We start from the raw sequence: 23,185 nt of genomic DNA, 5'->3' as shown, positions 1-23,185 counted from the left end.
AACGGGGAGCATGCGTAACGTATAGATATATCGTATTGCGTATACCCTGTTGTCTCAGGTTCCAGATATGGCACATGAACTGGGGTGGAACAGGGGTATAACCTGGGGGACGGGTGTGGAAGGACATCCCCAGTTACTCTTGCCTAGGTATGTAACGCCGTATGGGGGAGGCTCCTCTGTGACTCACGGTTGCCTATCATATGTGGTTCGACCTAGAGCTGCAACAGTATACCTGATACTGGGGCTGGCCATGCGGTCATGTGGTTGGTATTTCGGGAGATTGGTTAGGGAGGGTCTGTGACTGCGTGTGCTGGGCTGACATTGTGGGTAAACCATCTGTTGAGTCTGTTCCCGGGGTTAGCTGCTTGAACTGATATAATAGCATGGCCCATTCCATAGATATAGGGTGTTTGCGGACCCCTCTCACCTCCTCCTCCCGCAATATCTCCTCCTCCGCCGTCGCCCATTTGTGTGTAGCCCCCACCCAAGCCTCCAACGGTGGACCGGTGGGGGAGCGCCAGTGCATGGCGATGCTGCGTTTGGCTAAAAGCACCGCAAGGGATAGAAACCGGGTCTGCACCCTGTGCTGTTTACTTGCGTGAAAGACGCCTATGGCACTGGCCTCCCATGTGTTCATGCAGGTCAGCCCCGTGAGGGTACCCAAAGTAGTGTGAATGTGGTGCCAGAAAATTTTTATAATGGAACAGTTCCAAAACATATGTCGGAAATCTGCATTCTGTTCGTGGCATCTGGGGCATAAGAATTGAGTGTCGGGGTAGAATCGTTGGAGGCGCGCGGGTGTTAAGTAGGCCCTGTGCAAAATGTAATATTGGATATTCTTAAAGCGTGCGTTCCTCGAGACCTTCTTAGGGTACTTCAAAGCCCTCTCCCACTCACTCTCATGGAGCACACGCCCGATTTCTGCCTCCCAGGTGGCTCTCAGGGTCTCCAGTGGTTTATTATAAATCACAAAACGGTTGAGGCAAATATAGGTATTCGTTAAACATGTATTCACAGAGTCAAAGTAAATATAAATTCAAAAGTCCACAAACAGATCCAAGATGTATTTCGGTTTTCATTATTTATTTTTCTTTCTTGTATTTTCCATATGACATTACATAGACACAACAGCCGACACGTGTTTCGTCCATCCGGACTTTCTCAAGGCTGTGAACAAATAGATACAAACATACCAATTACAAAACACATACAAATACTATTATATATTATTTTAATGATTAAAATTGCAAAACCAGCATTAAAAATCTCATTTTAAGAAGACTGATCAACATGAACTTATATTTTTTTATTCAAAGTTTCAGTTTCAGTCTCAGGTCTACTAGTTCTCTCTTGTTGAATATTTATATTCAAGTAGTCAAATTTGCTAGCATAAGTAAAAACTCTGCCAGACCGATAGTCATTGTCATCGCGCTTCAATTTGCGCATCTTTTTATCTTTAATGTATAATTGGTGGTTTTGTAGAACCCCTTTAAGAATTTTATAGTTCTTCTCTATCACTTCAGGCAGGTTGGTAGACTTGATCTCCTCCTCTAAGACCTTAATTTCCAATAGTAGTCGCTCTCGTTTAATATTGGCATCCCTAATTAGGATCCCTATCATTCCAACTGAGGAGGACGTGATGAGGTGTTCCCATTCCTTTAATAGATCCGCCCCCAGATCATCAAAGGAGGGAAATATCACCACTCTTAGTCCTCTCGGTACCTGTTTAATATCTAGATATCTTTGTAGAATGGTGGCGTCCCACCAGCGTGAGAGCTCCTGTTTTTTGAGACGCTCTAAGCGTATAAATTTCATCTTTAGCCCTTCTTGTCCTGAGCTACTGTCCTGCACATGTTTAGTATCAGTCTTCATACTGAATAGCTCCTCTAGTAAATTGTCTCTATTATCATCAAAACTCGCCATATTTGCGGACTTGTTTTCACTATCAAGTGTTACTAAAAAAGTACTACAAACATGGAACAAAAAATATATTTTACAATGTAGTGTGGTTCCCAATCGGGTATGGAGTGCAAAGACTATCAAACTGATAACTTGAATCTTTACTCATATGCACCTAAGCAGCAGTAGGCTAGAAATTACATGCACATCCACATATTACCAATTTCTTTGGACAAGGATCCTATCGTGCTCTCAAACCAAGGTACCCCCTCTGCTTTTAGGAGGAACAATTGACCCGTCGAGAACACCAAAAGGTATTCAACTAAGGTCACACCATAAATCACAAAACGGTTGAGGCAAATATAGGTATTCGTTAAACATGTATTCACAGAGTCAAAGTAAATATAAATTCAAAAGTCCACAAACAGATCCAAGATGTATTTCGGTTTTCATTATTTATTTTTCTTTCTTGTATTTTCCATATGACATTACATAGACACAACAGCCGACACGTGTTTCGTCCATCCGGACTTTCTCAAGGCTGTGAACAAATAGATACAAACATACCAATTACAAAACACATACAAATACTATTATATATTATTTTAATGATTAAAATTGCAAAACCAGCATTAAAAATCTCATTTTAAGAAGACTGATCAACATGAACTTATATTTTTTTATTCAAAGTTTCAGTTTCAGTCTCAGGTCTACTAGTTCTCTCTTGTTGAATATTTATATTCAAGTAGTCAAATTTGCTAGCATAAGTAAAAACTCTGCCAGACCGATAGTAATTTCTAGCCTACTGCTGCTTAGGTGCATATGAGTAAAGTCTCCAGTGGTTTATTAGTCAGTTCCCGTATGGCTTTATAAAGCCATGTAGTTAGATGGCGTCCTGCTCCCATGTGTAGGATCGTGTGGAGAACTGGGTGTGTGCGTGGTTCCCCCTTGATTAGGTCCTGATATGGTTGGTAGCTATCTAGGAGTTGACGGTGAAGCAGGAATTGCCCCGGGGGAAGATCGTATTCTTCCGTAAGGCTGCGGAACGGTCTTAGTTGCCCATCCTCGAACAAAGACCCCACTTCTGTCATGCCACACAATGTCCACGTGCGAAGCGTGTTATTTGTGTAGTAGTGTTCCTGTTTGGGCCATCCCACCAAGGTGAGTAAAGGGGAGTACAAAGGGGCCCCCGGGGACATGCGGTGTATCCGCAGCATGCACCTGCGTGCTACTGACACCTGTAGAGGGTATGTGCGCTTTGGTTTAGTGTCAGGGAGGAGCAGGCGACGGATCTCCGGAACCGATATCCGTCCTGCGATGGTGTGAGTTTCCACAGTGTACCTGTCTGCCGTCCAGTGAGACAGCCATTGCAGCTGTGCTGCCAAGAAGTAGGCCTCGAATGAGGGGGCTCCCAAGCCGCCCTGTGTGGTGGGCAACTGCAATTTTTTCAGGGCTATCCTGTGTCTGGCGGATCCCCAAATGAGTGCGCTGAGGAGGGAGTCTAGATCCCGAAAGAAGGCTCTGGGCGGGATTACCGGCAGATTGGTAAAGAAATACAACAATCGTGGAACCATAATCATTTTGGCCAATGCCACTCTCCCAATTGGGGCCAACGGGAGGCTCCTCCAAAATCCGATCGCTGCCCTGATACCCGCCAATGCCCTGTTATGATTACCCTCGAACATATCTGTGGAGGAGTGGTAGAGACGGACCCCGAGGTATCGAGGGGCCTCCGCGCTCCAGGGCACCCGCTGATCACCTAGCCGAACCTCCTGTGGGGGCAAATCCGGATGCAGCGGGTATATCGTGGACTTATCCCAATTCACCCGCAATCCCGAGGCCACAGAAAAGTCCGTCAAAGTCTCCCAGAGGGGGGTCAGGTCTTCCGTGATGTGCCGTACATAGATCAATAGGTCATCAGCGTATAAGGAAACGCTATGTACCGTGCCTGCTACCGGGATGCCCCAACTCTCCCCCTCCTTCCGCAGTCGTATGGCGAGAGGCTCAACCGCTAGAGCAAACAGTAGCAGGGACAACGGGCAGCCTTGTCGCGTGCCCCGCTGGACCGCGAACTCCGTCGATATGCATCGGCCCAGGCGTATCCGCGAGGTCAGCCCGGTGTACAGTAGGCGCGCGTAGGCTAGCAGGATGGGCCCAATGCCCGCTCGTTGTAGCACCGAAAATAGGAACTGCCATGTGAGGGAATCAAAGGCCTTCTCGAGATCTAGGATGAGACAGGCCGCCCTAGGGTATATCCCCCTCACCTGATCTTGTATGTGGAAAACCCGACGTATGTTCTGGGACGTGCGTCTGCCGGGTATAAATCCGCACTGATCCGGGTGGACCAAGGAGCGTATGATTTGCACGTATCTATCTGCAAGAGTTTTCCCAAGGAGTTTGCAATCGGCGGACAACAGCGATATGGGGCGATAGGAGGCCATTTGTTGCGGGTCCCTATGGGGTTTCAAGAACGTCACGATTACAGATTCTCGCATGGAATGTGGCAGTTCTCCCTCTTTCAGTGCCGCCGCAAACATCTCCACCAATCGAGGGACTAGGTGCGTCGAGAATGTCGCGTAATATTCTAAGGGGAACCCATCTAGTCCCGGAGCCTTATTTCGGGCTAGGGCCTGCAGGGCCCGTGTCACATCGGCCGCGGATATTACGGCGTCTAGGGTCTCCCTTTCTCTCCTCGTAATTGTTGGGATAGGCAGGGGATCGAGAAATCGATCCACTACAATTTGTGGGGTGGAGGCGGGGTCACTATATATTTCCGCGTAGTAGTCGCGGAAAGCCCCAAGAATCTCTCCCTGAGAATACACCAACCTGAGGATATGATAAGCATCAGTAAAACCCTTTGCAAGAGCAAATTGATATATTATGGACTTTGAATGAATTTGCACTTATACGTCAAGTTATTTTGGTATGTAGGTTCAGCTTACACTATCAAATAGCTTTATGAATTGGCCCAGCTGTTTATCTCACTTACCTGCACAGGGACATCATTTCTGCTGCTAGCTGCCACATCTGGGTTGCTATCTTTAAACTCATACTATTGAACTTGCTCAGGGAATATTATATATTTCAATATGAGTATACAATAAATTGTGTAATAATAGTTACCCATCAAAACTATTTAGTGACTCTAGTCTGTGGATTTGCAATCATGAAAACCTTAAAAGTTTCCACCAGCAGAGCCTCACCTGACTACTCTGATAGAAACCTTCGAGCCTGCTGGCCCATCCACCGCTGGGTCAACAGGTCAAAATGAAGGCTGTCCCATCCCATTTAAAGCAGAGCAAATTGCTCTGGATTTTGTTGCCCAGGACCTCATGCTGGGTATGGTGGCCATGGGCATGGAAAACCACCAAAGACCCACACACACAGGGATAAAACATCATGTATGTCAAGGCCATTTTAGGCAAACTCCTGCTATGGGACTTTTTTGTGTAAAACAAACAGACATACTGAGTGCAGCCAAAACAAATGGTGCTAGCTCGACTTTTCATTGAGCCTACAGTGGAGCCTCAAACAGGGCAGCATCACTGTAGGCCAAGAGACCTACATGAGACAGGTGGGATCTCTAAATAGGGTGGGTGGTACTCAGACAGGAAAGCTGATTCCATAGCCTTCGCAGACCTAGAGGTACTGTAAGCTACCCATAAGGATGTACATTTGCAAATGTTTAATTCCTATTTTTTACATTTCACCTGCCTGATTCATGAAACTGGTGAAGTTTTTTTTAGAACTATTCTACAGTTTGAGAATGCAAAGCTGCTCAATTTATTTCACACACCACTACTACTCTTTCAATAAAACCCAAGGTAAATGCTTTTTAAGATGTACTGTATCCCAGATTTCCAGATTATTGACTTGTCTTGCGTTACATGAACTATCTGCTATTGCTTTATGCAGCACCGCCTTGTGACAGGGCATCATTGCCATGTTGAACTCAAGGAGTGCTCAGTCTGAGTGGAGGTTTTGTATATACTGAACTTGAACCCAGTTTCTTGGTCAGCAGTCTGTAAGTCTTGTATTCAAGTATAAAAAAGTGATGGTTGGAATACTTGAATTAATCTCAGTCACTGGTAATTACTCGGGCCGCATCCCAGTCTATTTTTATTCTGCACACCATGCCACCTCGGTGTGGACCCAGCCATATGCAAATGAGTCTTGGCCCTGCTCGAATAACAGACCAACCTGTATGAGAGCAGGACCTGGCTTGACAGTTTAGGCTGAAGTGTTCCCAATGGAGCAGCAGGACCAAGACAAATTTGCATATGGCTTTGTCTAATCTGTGGTGGCATGGTGAGCAAAAGAACGATAGGCTGGAATTTTAGCCTGAGCAATTGCCAATTGTTAGACTTATTGCAAATATTCCTCCAGTCACCTTTTGTGTATTTTATGTAACACCCTAGGTGGCTAGGGGTATGCTCTGAAGTGGTCTATTGCTCACTGTGCCACTGGAACGTAGCTGCCCCTTACTGAAAGGGCCCTATCAGTCTGAAACTGTCATTGGGTTGCTTGTGTGCTTGTTCAGAGAGGACCTAGCTTGGCAGTTCAGGCTGGAGTGTTGCTATTGGAGCAGGCAACCACATCAAAGGTGATGAGAGGATGCTTGAGACTAGTTGAACCAATGACTATCCCTCAGGGTAGCATTCTAAACCATTGTTCTTTTGCCCGCCATGCCCCTCAGATTAGACCCACCCATATGCACATTAGCCTTGATCCTGATCTGCTGGGAACAGTCCAGCCCGAACTGCAAAGCCAGGTCCTCTCTAAATCAGAACAGAACCAACCCATGATCGGTTGATCTTTGTATTTTATCATATAGGTGCTTACCTGGTCATTTTGCAAGTTTTTAAATATAAGAGAGTCAAAAGTTTGTCTTGAAAAATGTTGAGATATAATTTACCCATCGAAACACGTCAACGCCTATCTAACTACACAATCCGTAAACACGGGCGAAAGTCAATGAGTGCAAAACGCTAAAGTACCGGGTTCTACGTCCCATGTACTGTTACCACGGATGTGTAATTCTCTTAATGACATATTGTATTTGTCTGTGTTAGTGACTCTCGTCTTTTATGGTTTTTATTGTTTGGAAATTTGTTTTATTACTGATTTTTGTTTTTGTTTTTTATCCAAGAGTACTGCCAATGAATGTTGAAAAATTATGTTCACTAAATCATTTCTTTTCACTGTATGTTGAATAATTAATAAATTAATCTGTGAAGACAGATTTTTAAATTCTGTATTGTTTTTTTTCTGATTATATGTATTTCAATCTTCCTCAGTATGGACGAATGAGTGTGACAATAGGGACTGATTGAGGTCTGTTGTGGAGTAACCATTGTTTGTATTAATTTTACCCTGTCCAAAGGATACCCCTCTTATTCACCACATTGTAATACACCATCTCCCCTTCACATTGCAGGGGCACTGTCAACACCTCCTTCAGAGCAGTCCCAGCCACTCTTCACTGATGATGAGGACACCCCCAGCATCGACACCCAAGCCCTCCAAGACATCATTGACATCATCTGCAACTCACCTCCAGGATCAGGGCAGCCCTGCTGCATCGAGGAGACCCCACCCACTACCCAAACCACCCAGCAGGAGGCACCCACAGCCCCAGCAGTCTCCCAAGAACCCCAGGAACAACACATGGCCTTCCAACGCCGTGTGCTGGAGGGCCAGAGGGAGACAGCTGAGCAGGTGCGGGTGGGGTTCGGCATCATGTCTACCAAACTGGATGCCATCCATGGGTGTATAGGCCCACTCCATGGTCTCCAACGAGCCCTGACTGACATCGCTGGAGTCATGACGTGGAGAGAAGAACACCTGTCCGCTCAGAGTGGCTCCAGCAATGCCAGGGGTGAGCTGGCACACATGCGGAGGTTCATGGAGGACATGGTGCGGATGGAGGCGGAAAGGATGGCAGCCACCGCTGCACATCAGCGAAATGTAGCTGGTATCTACCAAGCCCTTCAGATTCTCATCATGTCATTTCTGCCACAAGGCGTGGCGCAGATGAATGCGGCAGGCGTATCCACTCCGGCACCTGATGTGTCACTGCCACAGTGCAGCCGACAATCCTCCACCAGCCCCTGATGTGCCAGTGGCACACAGTGCCGCAGCCGGGCAGAGCACACATCCGAGGACGAGGACGTGGATGGGTTTGAGTTCATAAGGAGGCACTAGCATTCATTTCCGCCACCTGGCCAGTTTCTGCTTGGTGCCGCACATGGCCCCATGACCTTCCACTGACCCCCGATACATTCCGCTGCACTCACCGTGGACCGGGACATGGACTGCCATTTCCTGTTCGATGACCAATGACACGGTGACCAGACTGCGGACTGTACCCTTCCTCTTCCGCAGTACTTGTCATCCCCGGATGGACTCTGGCTGGCTCTCCACGGGCCCATATTGTGTGGTGTGCTTGGCATGTCCCTGTACCGCTCCAGCTGCAAAACTCCACTTGATGTGCAATAAACATCCAGTAACGCACTGCTGTGCCATGTCTTTCATCATTCATGTATGAATACGTGAATGGATGTAGAGACAGGGATTCCCCTTATGTCAATGATGATCATCTAGTGGGATGCCAGTCACAGTGTGCTACATTGCCTATTGTGTTCCGGGTGCCGTGGACACTACAGCAGGGACACACGCATTAGTCACTTCCTTGTCCGGACATAGACTGAACTAGCTCCCGAGTCATTGTTGCAAGCCCTTTGCTGGTCCGGCGTACGCCAGGCCAGATCACTCCGCTTACGCTCCGAGGGGAGGCCCGCATAGCTACCTGTTGCAGGCGTACTCGCTGGTGGTGTGCAGGTCACTGGTCTAGTTGTCAGCATGTCACGGCCACTCCCTGAGGGCAGGTTTGCACACACACCACACCCATCCGGCACAGGCGTCATAGGCCATGTGACCCCGAAAATATAAGGGGCCGACAACGTCACATTCCCCTCTGCCAGTGGTGACTGGGTGACAGAAACTCCAAGGTTCTCAATCATAATGGGCCCATGAGTTGTTGTGCACAGGGTTAGTGGCACCCGAAGTCTTACGCCCGTCACGGGCCTATCACCACGTGGCACTGACTGGGGTTGCACAGGGTTAGTGGCACCCGAAGACTTGCGGCCGTCACGGGCCTACCACCACGTGGTGCTGACTGGCGTTGCACAGGGTTAGTGGCACCAAAATATCTGAGCAGGTGTGGAGCCTGCGATGATGACGTGTGCACTTATGTGGTCTCCGCCATTGATGACTCAGGACTCATGCCATGGTGGTGGGACCAGGGCCTGGAGCTGGCACGGGCAGGTGGTGTGCCAACTGATGGACACACCGGTGGCAGCAGGTGAGCAGTGGGGCCTGGGTGCGCAGGGGCTGCGGTCCCTCTCTCTCTCTCTCTCTCTCTCCCTTCCCTCTCTCTCTCACTCTCTCTCCCTTACCCCTCTCTCTCTCTCACTCCCTCTCCCTTCCCTCTCTCTCTCTCTCACTCTCTCACTCACTCTCTCTTCTCTCTCTCTCTCTCTCTCTCTCTCTCTCCCTCCATTCCTTTCCTACCCTCTCTTTCTCTCTCTGGATTTATTTCCTTCTCTGTTTCTCTGTGTCTCGCTCCTTTGATGTGCGCATGACACACATCCTGATTTTGTGCTTTATTTTCCAGGCTGTGACGTTGAGTTGTCCCTGACGGACCCGACAGGAGTCTTCCACATTGGTGTTTTATGTTGCATTTCAATAAAGATTTTGGTTGCTACCGCAGTGCTGTGTGACTGTTTCTTGTTCTTCTGACCATACATGTGTCTTTATTTTTGGCATTGTGCGTCATCATGTGCTTTTTGTGGCTCTTGTGTCGTGCACTGTATGTGTATGTCCAGGGTGGGGGTGGGCGGGGTGGGGGGCTGGGGGTGGTTGCGGTGGGTGTTGTGGCCCACATGGGTATCCGCGTTGCATGTTCATTGTCTCCATGGCATCTGTGGGTCTTCCGGTGTGGCTCTTGGCTGGGCTCCGTTTTATGATGCAGGTGGTCGTCCTGCTTAACACCAGCAAAAGCCAGGTGTTAATTCCCTGGTGCTACCACGGCTTATCGCCTGTTTTTGGTTCGCATCGCAGATCGGGCAGTTCGTTGTGAAAGTGCTGTTGTGGTTTTTTTGTGTGTTTTGCACGGGAACGCCTACTCTGCATCTCATTAGGATTAGTTGGTGGTGTCCACTGCGGAGATAAATTTTGGGGCAGTTATCGCGGGAATACTGGCGATGTCTGCAGTTTACACTGGCTTGTGAATGGGTTGTTAAACCTGTCTCCACTTTTGATGCGTTAAGATGGAGATAAATCGGAGATAAGTCCTTGTGAATATACCCGCAAAAGTGTACCACACAGTGAAAGAGCAACGCACACTGGGGCATATTCACAAGGATCTATCACCGAGTTAACTGCAATTTATCGCAGCCAAAGTTGCGATAAACTTTTCGCCTCAATCACAAGCTGGAGTTAACAGCCCACAGCACCAGTTTACCCGCGATAGCAGCCGCAAAAAATATCGCCACAGATGACCCCCGCAACTATTGCTAATGAGATGCAGAGTAGGCGTTCCCGTGCAAAAAGCTGCGACAACACCACTCCACAACATTCACAACGACCAGCCGGTACTGCGATAAGAACACAAAACAGGCGATAAGGCGCGTTAGCGGCAGGAAAATAACACCTGCTCTGATCTGGTGCAAAGGCATACCACAGCCTGCACCACAAAAGGGAGCCCAGCCCACAGCCATATCGGAAGGGCAACAGATGCCATGGAGCCTCTGGTCATGCGGCCCAGACACCCAAGAGGGCTACAACATCCACCGCCACCACCCCAGGACCCCAACACCCACCCGGAACCCCCCCTGGACCACCACAGAGGCTGCGCAGACAAAGACAGCGGACCCCCAGGAAATGCACCAGCCTCACAGACCCAACACCTGACAATGTCATTGCCCACTACTGACCAACATCGCCCAACAGGCCGACGGCACCAACACAGCGGACAACCAACATCCCACCCCACACAAAGCTGCTGGCTGTGCTGCACCTATTGGCCCCTGGTACCCCCCAACCAACACCCACCAGAGTCGGAGGAATCTCACAGCCAGCCACATCCAAGTCCCTTACACCTGTCCTGGACATCACCATCAGCCTGGTACCCCAGTCCCTATACGTCCAACACAATGCGCAGGATCCACTGGAGCCCAAGCAAGGACCATACGCCATAGCTAGATGCACGCACGTGTTGGGGGCAATCCACAGCACACATGTCGTACCTGTGCCCCCTGGTGACACAGCACACAATCACCGCAACAGAAAGCACACGTCTCACATCAATGTGCAGGCATCATCCGAACACCGTGGAACCTCCACCAATGTCGCCTTCAAATACCCAGCCAGTGTGCATGATTCCTTCATCCTCCGACAGTCCATCAGCAACCAGCGCCCCCAGGATGGCACTAAGGGAAATGCACAGCCCCTTGGCAAGTTCCAAATGAACACCCCACTCACCTTAACTCCTCAACCATGCAACTCACAACTCTGGCAATGCACACATCACAAAATCAAAACCAACATGCAAAACAACATGGCCACCCACCAGACACGACAGAACAACTCACAATGGTAACCCGGGCAAGCTGTGAACATGAGCCATCAACGGCATGGCACCTCAGCCACACAATAGCCGAATGTGGGGAGAGCTGGCAACCAGGCATGTGTGAAGGATGCAGGATAACCATGATTGGGAAAGTGCACAATGCCAAGAGTGGCTGAGATGTGCTGGACAGACCGCAGTATGCAGAACACACCCATATCCATGGCGACATACACCTCTGGCATATGGAGTGTAGTGGACACTGGCCGCAAGCATGTCACCCCAGCCAGTGGAAATGTTGCCAGTTACGTCCCCCCCGTAAACGTGAGCGGAGTGTGATGGCCCGGCGTATGCCAGGCCAGCGTACGGGAGTGAATAAAAAGCACGTAGCCCTGGGCGTGGTCCTGCTCCGGAAAGCCCAACTTCTCTGCCAGGGCAGTGCCTCTCACCATGCCACGAGGCCGACGCCGTCCTCGTGAGCGGAGTTGCCTGCGATCCTGTGCGCCTGCTGTACCCCGGCCCGCCGGAGCCTGAACCCGTCAGGCCCGCTCCTGCGCAGCCAGGCCACACTGATCACCTTCCGACACCGGCGTGTGTCAAGGAGGACCCACCATGTGCCTGCGCAAACTCCTAGCCCAAGGCCCGCGACCTTGGCAGGCTCCTCAGACCATCAAGGCCTCCACGACGCAGGCCCGCTTTAGTACTTTCTCGTTGACGTACTTTACTGCCACCTCCGGCCTACACCACGGTCAAGTAGGTCACACATTTGGAACTGCGTCTTGATTACACCATGGCAGTGAACATTGTTTAAGTCAGAGTTCATGTCACTATACTCCCTTCGAAGTGGTGCCACCAAGTCTGTGCATAGCATTACAACCACACGTGTCTGTGGGCCTACGCGGACTACTGCCCTCGGCCCACCCTATGGACAAGTAGGTCACACATTTGGAACTGAGTCTTGATCATACATTGTCCGTGTATGCACAAAAAGGAAGATTCCACTTCACTGTACTCCCTTTGGTCAGGTGGCAGAAACCATGTGCGTAGCATCCCAACGACACGTGGCTGTGGGCCATTGCTGATGGCTGCCCCCGGCCTACACTGCGGTCGAATAGGTCACACACAATTTTGAATTCAGCCTTGATTTATTTATTGCTCATTGTACAGGCCTCAACGCAAACTGCATCCCTTTTCAGCCCCAGTGCCACTATGTCTATTCCCCGAGACCCATGAACAGTTTCTGGTTGGACTTTAGTGGCGACTGAGTCCATGGACTTGGGGTTGTCGTCACCATCATGGCGGTGATACTGACTTTGTGGCGAAAATGAGGCCGTGGCATTCCACCCCTCCGTTTGCTGCTTCCGGACAGCTTTCACCCTCTGCATCATGCCCTGGAGGACACCTTCCACTGTCCCCCGCAACCCTCCACAACATACACCTCGGACATTGATGAGGACCCACTCAGGTCGCATGGCCCATCTGACTGCACCGCAAGTCACCGTCCCATGACTTGGTGCCTGTGCCAGCCGCAGTGCATCCGGGGCCACTAACTCTGTGCTGGTCATGTCCGGAACCGCTTCTTCTGAGATATTGGATGGCCTCTGAGGCGATGGCCTTAGGGTCATCAATGCCATGTGTCTGTGGCCCTGCGCTGTCCGCTGCCTCCGGCCTCAACTGCAGTCCACCAGGGCTCACACAACAAAGCGAGTCCTGACCGGCCCGGACGTCGCATCAGCGCAGGAGGCACACGCCACCACCGCCAGGACCACCTCCAACCGCCATCTGCCAGAGTCGAAACGGTGGTCCTGACAGACTTACGGAGTTGCTCACACCTGTTGTGGATGCCATTATCAGACTGATACCCTGCTAGGCACTCCAGGTGCCACTGACTCAGTGCACCGCAAGCCATCGTTCGTTACTGATTGAGTTTTGTGCTGTGGAGAGGTTGCGCAGCGATGTCACCTCAAGCAGTGTGGTAGACCTGGGACGTTGATGAGGAAGATGATGCAGGTGTAACACACCCCACTGCATCTGCATCGGGAATATCTCTAAGGGACACAATCTGCAACTTTTTCTTCACATGGGTGCGCTCAACTGTAGTGCCCCAACCTCAGTGCACTGCAACTCACGGACACTTCTGTTTGCTCAATGTGTGCCCTCTGGACTTGCTCAGGCTACCTCCATAATGCTCCGGAGTTGTCCCTGTGATGATGGTGTTGTCTGTTTACGTATTCATTGTGTTAACTGTTGTATTTGTTGCCAGCACCAACAACTCCCTGAGGGCTGGCTTGCACCCACCCACACACACATCCAGCACAGGTGTCACTGTACATGTGGCCCTGCCAATAAAGGGGCCGGGCGCACGTGCCCATAGCCAGTTCAACATAATATCTGCGTGTGTCCCTGTGGTCTTGTTGTATGCATGAGGGCCCAGGGCCCTACGACATTACATTGTGCTGTGTACAGCGGATGCAGGCATGTCACCGCAGGCATCAGGATTGAGCTTGGACATGTAGCTTTGTCGTCACTCACTCAATTCGTAAGGGGAGTGGCCTGGGCCGTTGTACGCAGGGCCAACGTGGGTGTGTGGCTGATATGTGTGGGCCCCTGGGAGTGGTTGTGTACTGGGAATGTGCATCTGCATGTGTCTCTATGGCAGTGTGGGTCTCCTTTATGGGGTGTAGGTGGTCCCTGAAGGGTAATAGACACCAACATATGTGATCTAGTTCGCCTTCCATGGGTTCGGAGCCCACCCACACCTTTTCGCCCACCTCCTTTTGGCGTGCTGACACATGGCATTGGGGTGCCATGTGTGGGTGGGTGAAGTGTTGTGAGCCAACTGTGCTTGCGGGTGCTTCCTGCTGTGTGGTCTGTTGCAGGCTCTGTGTTCTCCTCTGAGTAGGTTGGCTGCCCGGGTCCTGGTGGTGGGTTGTGTGGGATGTCCATGGGCTGTTGTAGGGCATCGGTGTCGAATGTGTGGTGGTCCTATCCGGCATCACCAATGTGTTGTCTTCTGTGCTCTGCTGGATGTGTTGTGTGCCCCTCTGCTATGTGAAGGGGTGATGCATGTTGAAATTGTGTTGACATGTATGTTGGCGCATTGTTCTGGTTTACATGCAGACTGTATGACAATGTACATTGTGACTGTTTGGGAGGTGCTGAATACTGCTGCGGGACAGTGTGCATTTGGACTATATGACTGATGTGAGGTCGTACGCGTACATTTCCATTTCACAGTTTCCTGCTCTGTCAGATGTAGTAGGCATGTTTCTGTGCATGTGCGGAGCCAGTTGTGTCCTTTGTTCTGCAGTGTCGGCTTTGCGCATTGTACCACGTTGTCGTCAAAGTGGGTGTGCTGTTCCTGCTATGTGTGTGTGCTGCAGTCTGCCAAAGGGATGAGGGACATGATCCAGGGTAATAGTGGGTGTGCAGTGTGCTACACCTCGTTGTGCATGTGTGCCATTGTGCCCATCTCCCCCCGTCCCCCCAGTCCCTGGTCGTAACTCACCCTGTTGATGTTGTGTCAGGTCCTCTCGAGCTGTGTCCGTACTCCCTACTCCTTGCACCGTCTCCACACTGATGACTGTGGCCTCGGTTTCCTCCAGCTCCTCCGGTGGCGCAGGACTGCCTCCTTCTGTCGCCGTTGCAGCCTTCCTGTTGGCAGCGGGTTTGTGCCTGGTTTAGGTTGTCACATCATGCCAGCGCCTCTTGGCCTCCTCGATTGGCCTCCCCGGCACTCCGACTGCATTCCAGGTGGTCTACTTGTGGGTCGGTTGCTGTTAGTGTTCTGTCACCTCTGTGACGCTGATCTGGTTTTGCTGCAGACTGCACCCCGTCTTCCTCTCCCTCTTCTCCTCGGCTGTCCCCGTCCCTGTTGTTCCTTGCTGGTGGTCTGTGGGGGTTGTGGGGTTCGCGTTGGTCTCTACGCTGGGTTAGGGTGCATCCATGTTGCTACGTGCTTTGGCTTGTTTCTGGTATGTTGTTTCTGTGGTTTTTATGGTGCATTTTTCCACCAGACGTGTGGAATTTGCAAGCCCGTGGCTGGTTTTTGCTACTTTTTGTAACGCGATTGGCCTCATTGCATGATTTTTTGTGTTCGCGTTTCGCATTTTTGAGGTGTGGCTTTGATTTTAGCGTGGCCATTTGACGCGTTATCTGGTGACTATCGCATGCTACCTCCGCGTTGTGAATACTTGGTTGGCACGGCGTAATTTTCCCGCGATAGGCTGCGATGTTGAGAGTTGCGTTAAGCTACTCTTGCGATAGTTATCACACGTTCTTGTGAATATACCCCATCATGTAGTGCCTAGCTCCTACTCCCCCCTTCATGGTCACCAGCAGCAGAGTAGCCTGGAAGATGTAGTTCCTGGCTCCCTCCAAGGCAAAAGTCCAACAAACACAAAAAAAGTCACCCGTGTGTGTAGTGTAAGCCCATACTGGAACCACATGATATAAAACATTTATGGCACATATTTTATTGTGTCCTTACTTTCAAATCATATATGCCATTTGGGCGCAGCTAATTATTTACCACAATTAAGGGTGACAACACACGTATTGGGAGGTGTTTAGTAGCCTCTCAGTGCCAAGAATCCAAGTGTGACAGCAATTCTAGGTCCATGAAAGCATAAAATGCAGGAGAAAAAGAGAAAGAGTGAAATTTCACACGATTTCATAAGTGGGCTTAGAACACATAAAACAGAGTACCCTGCACAACATGTCTAGGCTTCCCAGCTCTCCCCAACACAGGAAGTGCCCCTGCCCTGCATGGGATGCTAGATGACAGCAGCACAGACATTCAAGGAGCTGCAATGCGTGTGCTCTGACTCAGGGGAGTGGAAGCACCCAGCTTATCAAACGAATGCTGCCACCTCACTACAGTAGTTGACCCTTGGTAGAGCTGGTATGCCACAGCAAGCACAATTAACAATCACCTGGTCTATTGAGTTAGAAACACGCCCCTTCCTGGTGAAGACAGCCACAGCCTTCCTCTGGAAACATGCACTCAGCTTATGGCTTCCAGCAAACCATGACCTGCCAGCCAGCTATCTGCCTATGTTTATGAACTGATTGCCTCAATAAAGTTTTCATTTTTGCTGGAGCTGTGAGGATGAATTTCTAATTTAAAAGACCTGCCATCATGTTAAATGCTTTAGTGATGGCGGCAGAACCTTTGACCCCGCCGCATCGATAGTATTTGCGTCAGTGATAATCAGGAAATGAGTTCCAGGAACATGGGAGGACTCTCTGCCATGTACAGTAAGGTCAGTGCATTTCACCCCATAAAGTATATTTTATGGTGTTATTGGCCATCCCTGTTCCTCTGAATTGACACTTGCCTTTTGTATTCTTATGTTTAGTAGATGGTCTAGTGTGAGAAGATAGTCTAGAGGCCCTGTTTAGACCCCTGTGCAAGTGCAAAAGGGGTGCCAATGATTTCTGCACCCATTTCTTTTACACTTTGGGGCAGCTTTATCACAGCTTTGCACCAGTGCAAAGTCACAAAAAAGAACACAAATCTTGATAAACTCTTTCTTTGAGTTTTGCGCTGGAAATCTGCGAAAAGGTAACACAAATAGTGTTGTGCGCTACTTTCCTAACTTTGCATCAAGGGTGTGTTACGGGGGTACTTGGGTGTTCCCAAGCAACCATGCATGAGTTTTGATGCAAAGCCCTATCTACTGGTAATGGTAGATAGAGCTTTGTGCCAAAAAGTAATGCTTACTCGAAGCAGGCGATAAAAAGGATGCATGTTTTTATTTATTTTCCAACATTGCATATTTGTTGCACTCTCAGCACACATTCTATATGTGAGAAAATGTAAATTTAGTCTAAAGATTAGTATTTTATTCTGTTAGGGTAGCCTTCCTGTACAAAAGCCATGCTAGACGTAATACACACTCCCTTGCACCATAGTGCATAGCGCGTGGCCTCAAAGTGCACCAGCGCAAGTGGAGAAACAGCTCAACATCTGGGTAGATATGGCGCTGTCCTGTGGTCTCCCTCTCAAGCAGTGCACTGCAGCAACTTTGGTCGCTGTGCTGCGTGACATATTTGTAAATCTGCCCCTAGTGTTTATGAGGTGAGTCGGGTTTTTGCACTTTGCCCTTTGATTTACCAGTGGCTGCTAGCTGTTGGTAAAGCCAAGCACAATACGTTAGTAGTGACAGGCGCATAAATATTGTTTGCACCTATTACTACTCATTAATAGGGATAAAAGCAAATCTGGTGAAAACTGTATTTGAGCGGATTGAGTGTTATTGCCCTCTTTAGCGTGAAAGAGAAACAAGCATTTGCAATGCAATAGGTCCCGCCTTTTTGAAACTTTGTCCTATTGGTATTGTAAATGACAACGCCTTATATTATTGCAGGTTTTTTAAACACATAAATAAAAGGCATTGTAATTTACAATGCCAATAGCTCAAAATCTCGAAATTGCGATACCTATTGCATTGCAAATGCTTGTTTTTTTTAGATAGAGGAGGGCCCAGCAGCTTCCCCATGAACACAGTCAAAAGGCTGTCAACCAACGTCAGTCCGAATTGGCTTTTCCAGTGCTTGTTTCAAAATATTCTGTGTCCTTACTCTCTTTTGTAAAACGTAACTAATTTTAAAGCTTTTAAAAAGCATGTCAAACCCTACCCATTTTCTCAAAATATCTGCTGTACAAACTTCCACTATTCAAAGCTATGAACCTCTCCTGTTCAGACCGTGGCTTTGAAAGGGTGGGCGAAAGCATGCATCCATGTGGACTGAACTGATTTACACGGTATATTGTAGTGTTGTTGTCCACTGCACTGCGGGCAGTTTTTTTTTACTCGAAGAAGCACGTTTGGGCTCTTGGGTCGAAGTACATACTGGCAAATGTTCATGCATATGGGGGTTCTCTAGGCACTAAGGTATCTGTGGCGCTTTCCCGCCGGGGGTGGAGGTAGGGGTGGTAGAAAATGGAATACAGGCACCTGTCCTCTCCTCACATAGGAGAAGGTGTTGCAGCCTCATCCAATAGTGAAGTCAAGGTATGGCTGCCCTCCCTCACCACCCGTGACAGCCGGTGTGATTTGATTCTTTACAAGTATCTCTGCGTCCCCGTGCTTCAGTTTACTGAGATGTGATGGGTAACAATAAAGCAGATTAGGACGAGACGCACGTGTGGAATAAGCCAGAGCGCGGTATCCGTAATGCGGGCGCCGCGGGCGCCACGCTCACCAATAAAGGAAAAAAAAAGAATAGCGCGGTATCTCTGAAGAGGTGCCATGCTCAACATTCTAGTTAAAAAAAGTAAAACTGAGCGTGATGTCCCTAAAGTGGATGCCGCGCTCAACATGCTAATTGTTTAAAAAACATGAAATAAAAAAAAGTGAAAGAACGTGTGGTGTCCCCGAAGCGGATGCTGCGTTCTTCTTAAAAGTAATACAAAATAAATAAAAAAAAAGCTTTGCCATAGTGCCGGGAGTGCTGTGGGGGTAGGGAGCAGCCGCTTTTAAAGTTAGAGCACATAGCTCTCTATAGAAAATGGTGGACGTGCTGCAAATACAAAAAAGAAGCCGCCATTGTTGTCCCTATAGTCAACAAACAAAATAGTGCTCACCCACATATAACCCAGTCCGTGTAACAACGGAAGTAAAAGGTCCAGTCGTTCTGGGAGGAAACAAATCCAGACAAGGCGGTACCAAGGAGAGACTAACAAGCCTACCTACGAATCAGAAGCCAGCATTTATGAAGGGCAATAACACAAACCAATGATAAATATGGGGCGAGGGTGGGAGGGGCTTCCAGTGCATACTCCAATGCAGCATGCCTCGCAGAGCGAGCAGGCTCGACCTAAAAAGGGAAGTGGTTTGCCCTTTGACATGTTAGTTTGGAAAGCTGAGTGACACCTGGGGCTTAAATTCTTGGCATCCAAAGCCACTGTGAGTGCATATTTTTTTTACCTTTCTTTTGTGAGAAACCGTTATGATTTTTCACCCTCAGTCCCAAGAACAATAACAACACTTTTTGACAAATTTTTGAACTCTTCTTCTTTTTAAGCTACAGTAGAACTAACATCAAGTGCTTTAAATTCACGGACTTTCCCAAAGTCAGAAAGGCTAACCGGTGAAAGAACCAAATATTTATAAGGCATTGTAAAACTGACACGGGCATTCTGAAACAGGCCGGAAGCATTATATCTCCTGCCTTTAAATCAAGCTTGTCTTCAAGTCTAGTTCGGATGTTCTATTGAGGCAAATTCTTTTGGATTCTCTATGGCATGCACTTATTGTGTCTTTGGGCCACAGTATGTAAACTCTGTGATGAAGATAACACACGTACAGATAGGGAGGGCACTATCAGGTTATATTATCAGGCTGTTGTTTACTCTTCTGGTTCCATATTTAATCTTATGATGATGACTGAAGATTTCAATCAGCTTCTTGTGTTGTGTACAGCATTAGGCTTTTCATATTATAAGTCGTATGTGTCTGTAGAGGAGAGAGGTGGGCCAGAAAGGGAGAGCAGGCTGGAATAAGCCTGGGTGGTCTGCATGACAGTCATCCCCTACACAAGTACCCGTTTCCAGTGCTGAATAATGTGATAGCTGTGATGGGACCTGCCGGGATGGTCATTGTACAGTAGGTCTGGTCATTGCACAGTAGGTCTGGTCATTGTACAGTAGGTCTGGTCATTGCACAGTAGGTCTGGTCATTATACAGTAGGTCTGGTCATTGTACAGTAGGTCTGGTCATTGCACAGTAGATCTGGTCATTATACAGTAGGTCTGGTCATTGTACAGTAGATCTGGTCATTATACAGTAGGTCTGGTCATTGTACAGTAGGTCTGGTCATTGTACAGTAGGTCTGGTCATTATACAGTAGGTCTGGTCATTATACAGTAGGTCTGGTCATTGTACATTAGGTCTGGTCATTGCACAGTAGGTCTGGTCATTATACAGTAGGTCTGGTCATTGTACAGTAGGTCTGGTCATTATACAGTAGGTCTGGTCATTGTACAGTAGGTCTGGTCATTGTACAGTAGGTCTGGTCATTATACAGTAGGTCTGGTCATTGTACAGTAGTCTGGTCATTGCACAGTAGGTCTGGTCATTATACAGTAGGTCTGGTCATTGCACAGTAGGTCTGGTCATTGCACAGTAGGTCTGGTCATTATACAGTAGGTCTGGTCATTGTACAGTAGGTCTGGTCATTATACAGTAGGTCTGGTCATTGCACAGTAGATCTGGTCATTGCACAGTAGGTCTGGTCATTATACAGTAGGTCTGGTCATTATACAGTAGGTCTGGTCATTGCACAGTAGATCTGGTCATTGCACAGTAGGTCTGGTCATTATACAGTAGGTCTGGTCATTGTACAGTAGGTCTGGTCATTATACAGTAGGTCTGGTCATTGCACAGTAGGTCTGGTCATTGTACAGTAGGTCTGGTCATTGCACAGTAGGTCTGGTCATTATACAGTAGGTCTGGTCATTGTACAGTAGGTCTGGTCATTGTACAGTAGGTCTGGTCATTGTACAGTAGGTCTGGTCATTGCACAGTAGGTCTGGTCATTATACAGTAGGTCTGGTCATTGTACAGTAGGTCTGGTCATTATACAGTAGGTCTGGTCATTGCACAGTAGGTCTGGTCATTGCACAGTAGATCTGGTCATTGTACATTAGGTCTGGTCATTGTACAGTCGGTCTGGTCATTATACAGTAGGTCTGGTCATTGCACAGTAGGTCTGGTCATTGTACAGTAGGTCTGGTCATTGCACAGTAGGTCTGGTCATTATACAGTAGGTCTGGTCATTGCACAGTAGGTCTGGTCATCGTACAGTAGGTCTGGTCATTGTACAGTAGGTCTGGTCATTGCACAGTAGGTCTGGTCATTATACAGTAGGTCTGGTCATTGTACAGTAGGTCTGGTCATTATACAGTAGGTCTGGTCATTGCACAGTAGGTCTGGTCATTGCACAGTAGATCTGGTCATTGTACATTAGGTCTGGTCATTGTACAGTCGGTCTGGTCATTTCCAGCGGGGTGAGGGTAGTTCTGTTCGAACTGCTATGAGTGTAACTGTCATCCGGCATTCCCTGATCAGCCAGCAATGGGGGAGCCTCATAGTGGGAATTAATGTGTCATTTGGACACATTTATGGTCCAGCATGCACCGAATACTGCCTGCCAGGGTTGTTATTGATAGTGGTGTTCTTGTGACTTTCATTGTCATTGTACAGTAGGTCTGCTCATTGTACAGTAGGTCTGGTCATTGCACAGTAGGTCTGCTCATTGTACAGTAGGTCTGGTCATTATACAGTAGGTCTGGTCATTGCACAGTAGGTCTGGTCATTGCACAGTAGGTCTGGTCATTATACTGTAAACAGGCTGAGCGCACCTGGAGGAGAGGATATAAGGAGCTGGATAGGGCAGCATATAAAGTGGCCTCGCAGGTATATAAGTCCCAGCAAAAAAGTGCTAAAGCTAAGTTCTTAGAAGACACTTTGGCGAAGGCTTCTAATAAATCGCAGACTCTTTTCAAGCTGGTTAATAACCTATCTAACCCGTCCTGCACAGTACCAGCCATTCCAGCTTCTCAGGAACTCTGCGATTCTTTGGCCCTCGCGTTTGAGGAGAAAATTAGGACCATTTTGAACGGACTCTCAGTATCTGGACAGGCTGTGTCGTCTTTATCTTCCTCCTTGGCTTTCCCTGGCCACTTGGCGCCCGTATGGGATAACAACAAGGTAGACTCCTCTCAGATGTCTTGTTTTCCTATTTTCTCGCTAGAGGAATTCTGTGCTTTGGCCAATGGCGTATCCTCAGGTTCACCACTTGATCCAATGCCTCATAAGATCTGGAAGGCATTTCAAGATGAGTTGTTTCCTCCACTCTATTCTATCTGCTGTCAGTTATTGACGACAGCGCAAGTTCCAGACAGCTGGAAGTTGGCAATAGTAACACCATTGCTAAAAAAGGCTTCTCTAGACCCTCTATGCTCGGCTAACTATAGACCCATCTCGCTTCTACCATTTGCGATAAAAATTCTCGAGAGGTGGGTCACGAGAGCCTTGTCCAACTTCCTGGAAACAAACTTCTGTCTGGATGCAGCCCAATTTGGCTTCAGACCGGCCCACGGCACTGAGACCGCATTGGTCACCGTGTTGGACGATCTTCGAACGTGTGTCGACAGGGGTAAGTCAGCATTTTTAGTGCTGCTTGACATGTCGGCCGCGTTCGACACGGTGGACCATGAGGTTCTCTTGGGCCGTCTTCAAAGCGTGGGAGTAAACGGTCTGGCTCTAAGTTGGTTAACATCTTATCTCTGTAACAGACAGCAAGCTGTGGCATTACCACCATTTCGATCAGCCATACGACAGGTGAATCATGGTGTCCCCCAAGGGTCAGCGATCAGTCCGATTCTTTTTAATCTATATCTCCGACCCCTGCTAGATCTGATCAAGTCATTCGGCATATCAGTCATCAACTATGCCGATGACACTCAATTGATTTTTTCATTTGAGGGGACTGAGACAGACTCGAGGGACACCTTTCACCGCTGCATGTCGGCCACAGCAGAATGGTTGCGAGCTAACTCTCTTGAATTTAATGGATCGAAAACGGAGGTACTCCATTGTTCCCTAGACCATCTTCCTCGCGTGTTACCGGATGACTTTTGGCCAACCT

The 23,185-nt window shown here is 48.5% G+C and overlaps 1 long non-coding RNA gene across 1 annotated transcript in view; it reads right to left on the bottom strand.

The window, feature by feature from the left end:
- Nucleotides 1-2,190: 2,190 nt before the first annotated feature.
- LOC146799348 (uncharacterized) overlaps nucleotides 2,191-23,185 on the bottom strand; it is a 60,880-nt gene continuing 39,885 nt past the window's right edge. The window contains exon 3 of the long non-coding RNA XR_014969260.1: nucleotides 2,191-2,440. This is a non-coding gene — a long non-coding RNA (uncharacterized LOC146799348). The remainder of the gene's footprint in view (nucleotides 2,441-23,185) is intronic.

The sequence above is a fragment of the Triturus cristatus genome, chromosome 9 (assembly GCF_964204655.1).
Source record: "Triturus cristatus chromosome 9, aTriCri1.1, whole genome shotgun sequence".
Lineage (NCBI taxonomy): Eukaryota > Metazoa > Chordata > Amphibia > Caudata > Salamandridae > Triturus > Triturus cristatus.
The sequence above is the reverse complement of the archived record's forward strand: the minus strand, read 5'-3'. Positions and strand labels throughout refer to the sequence as shown.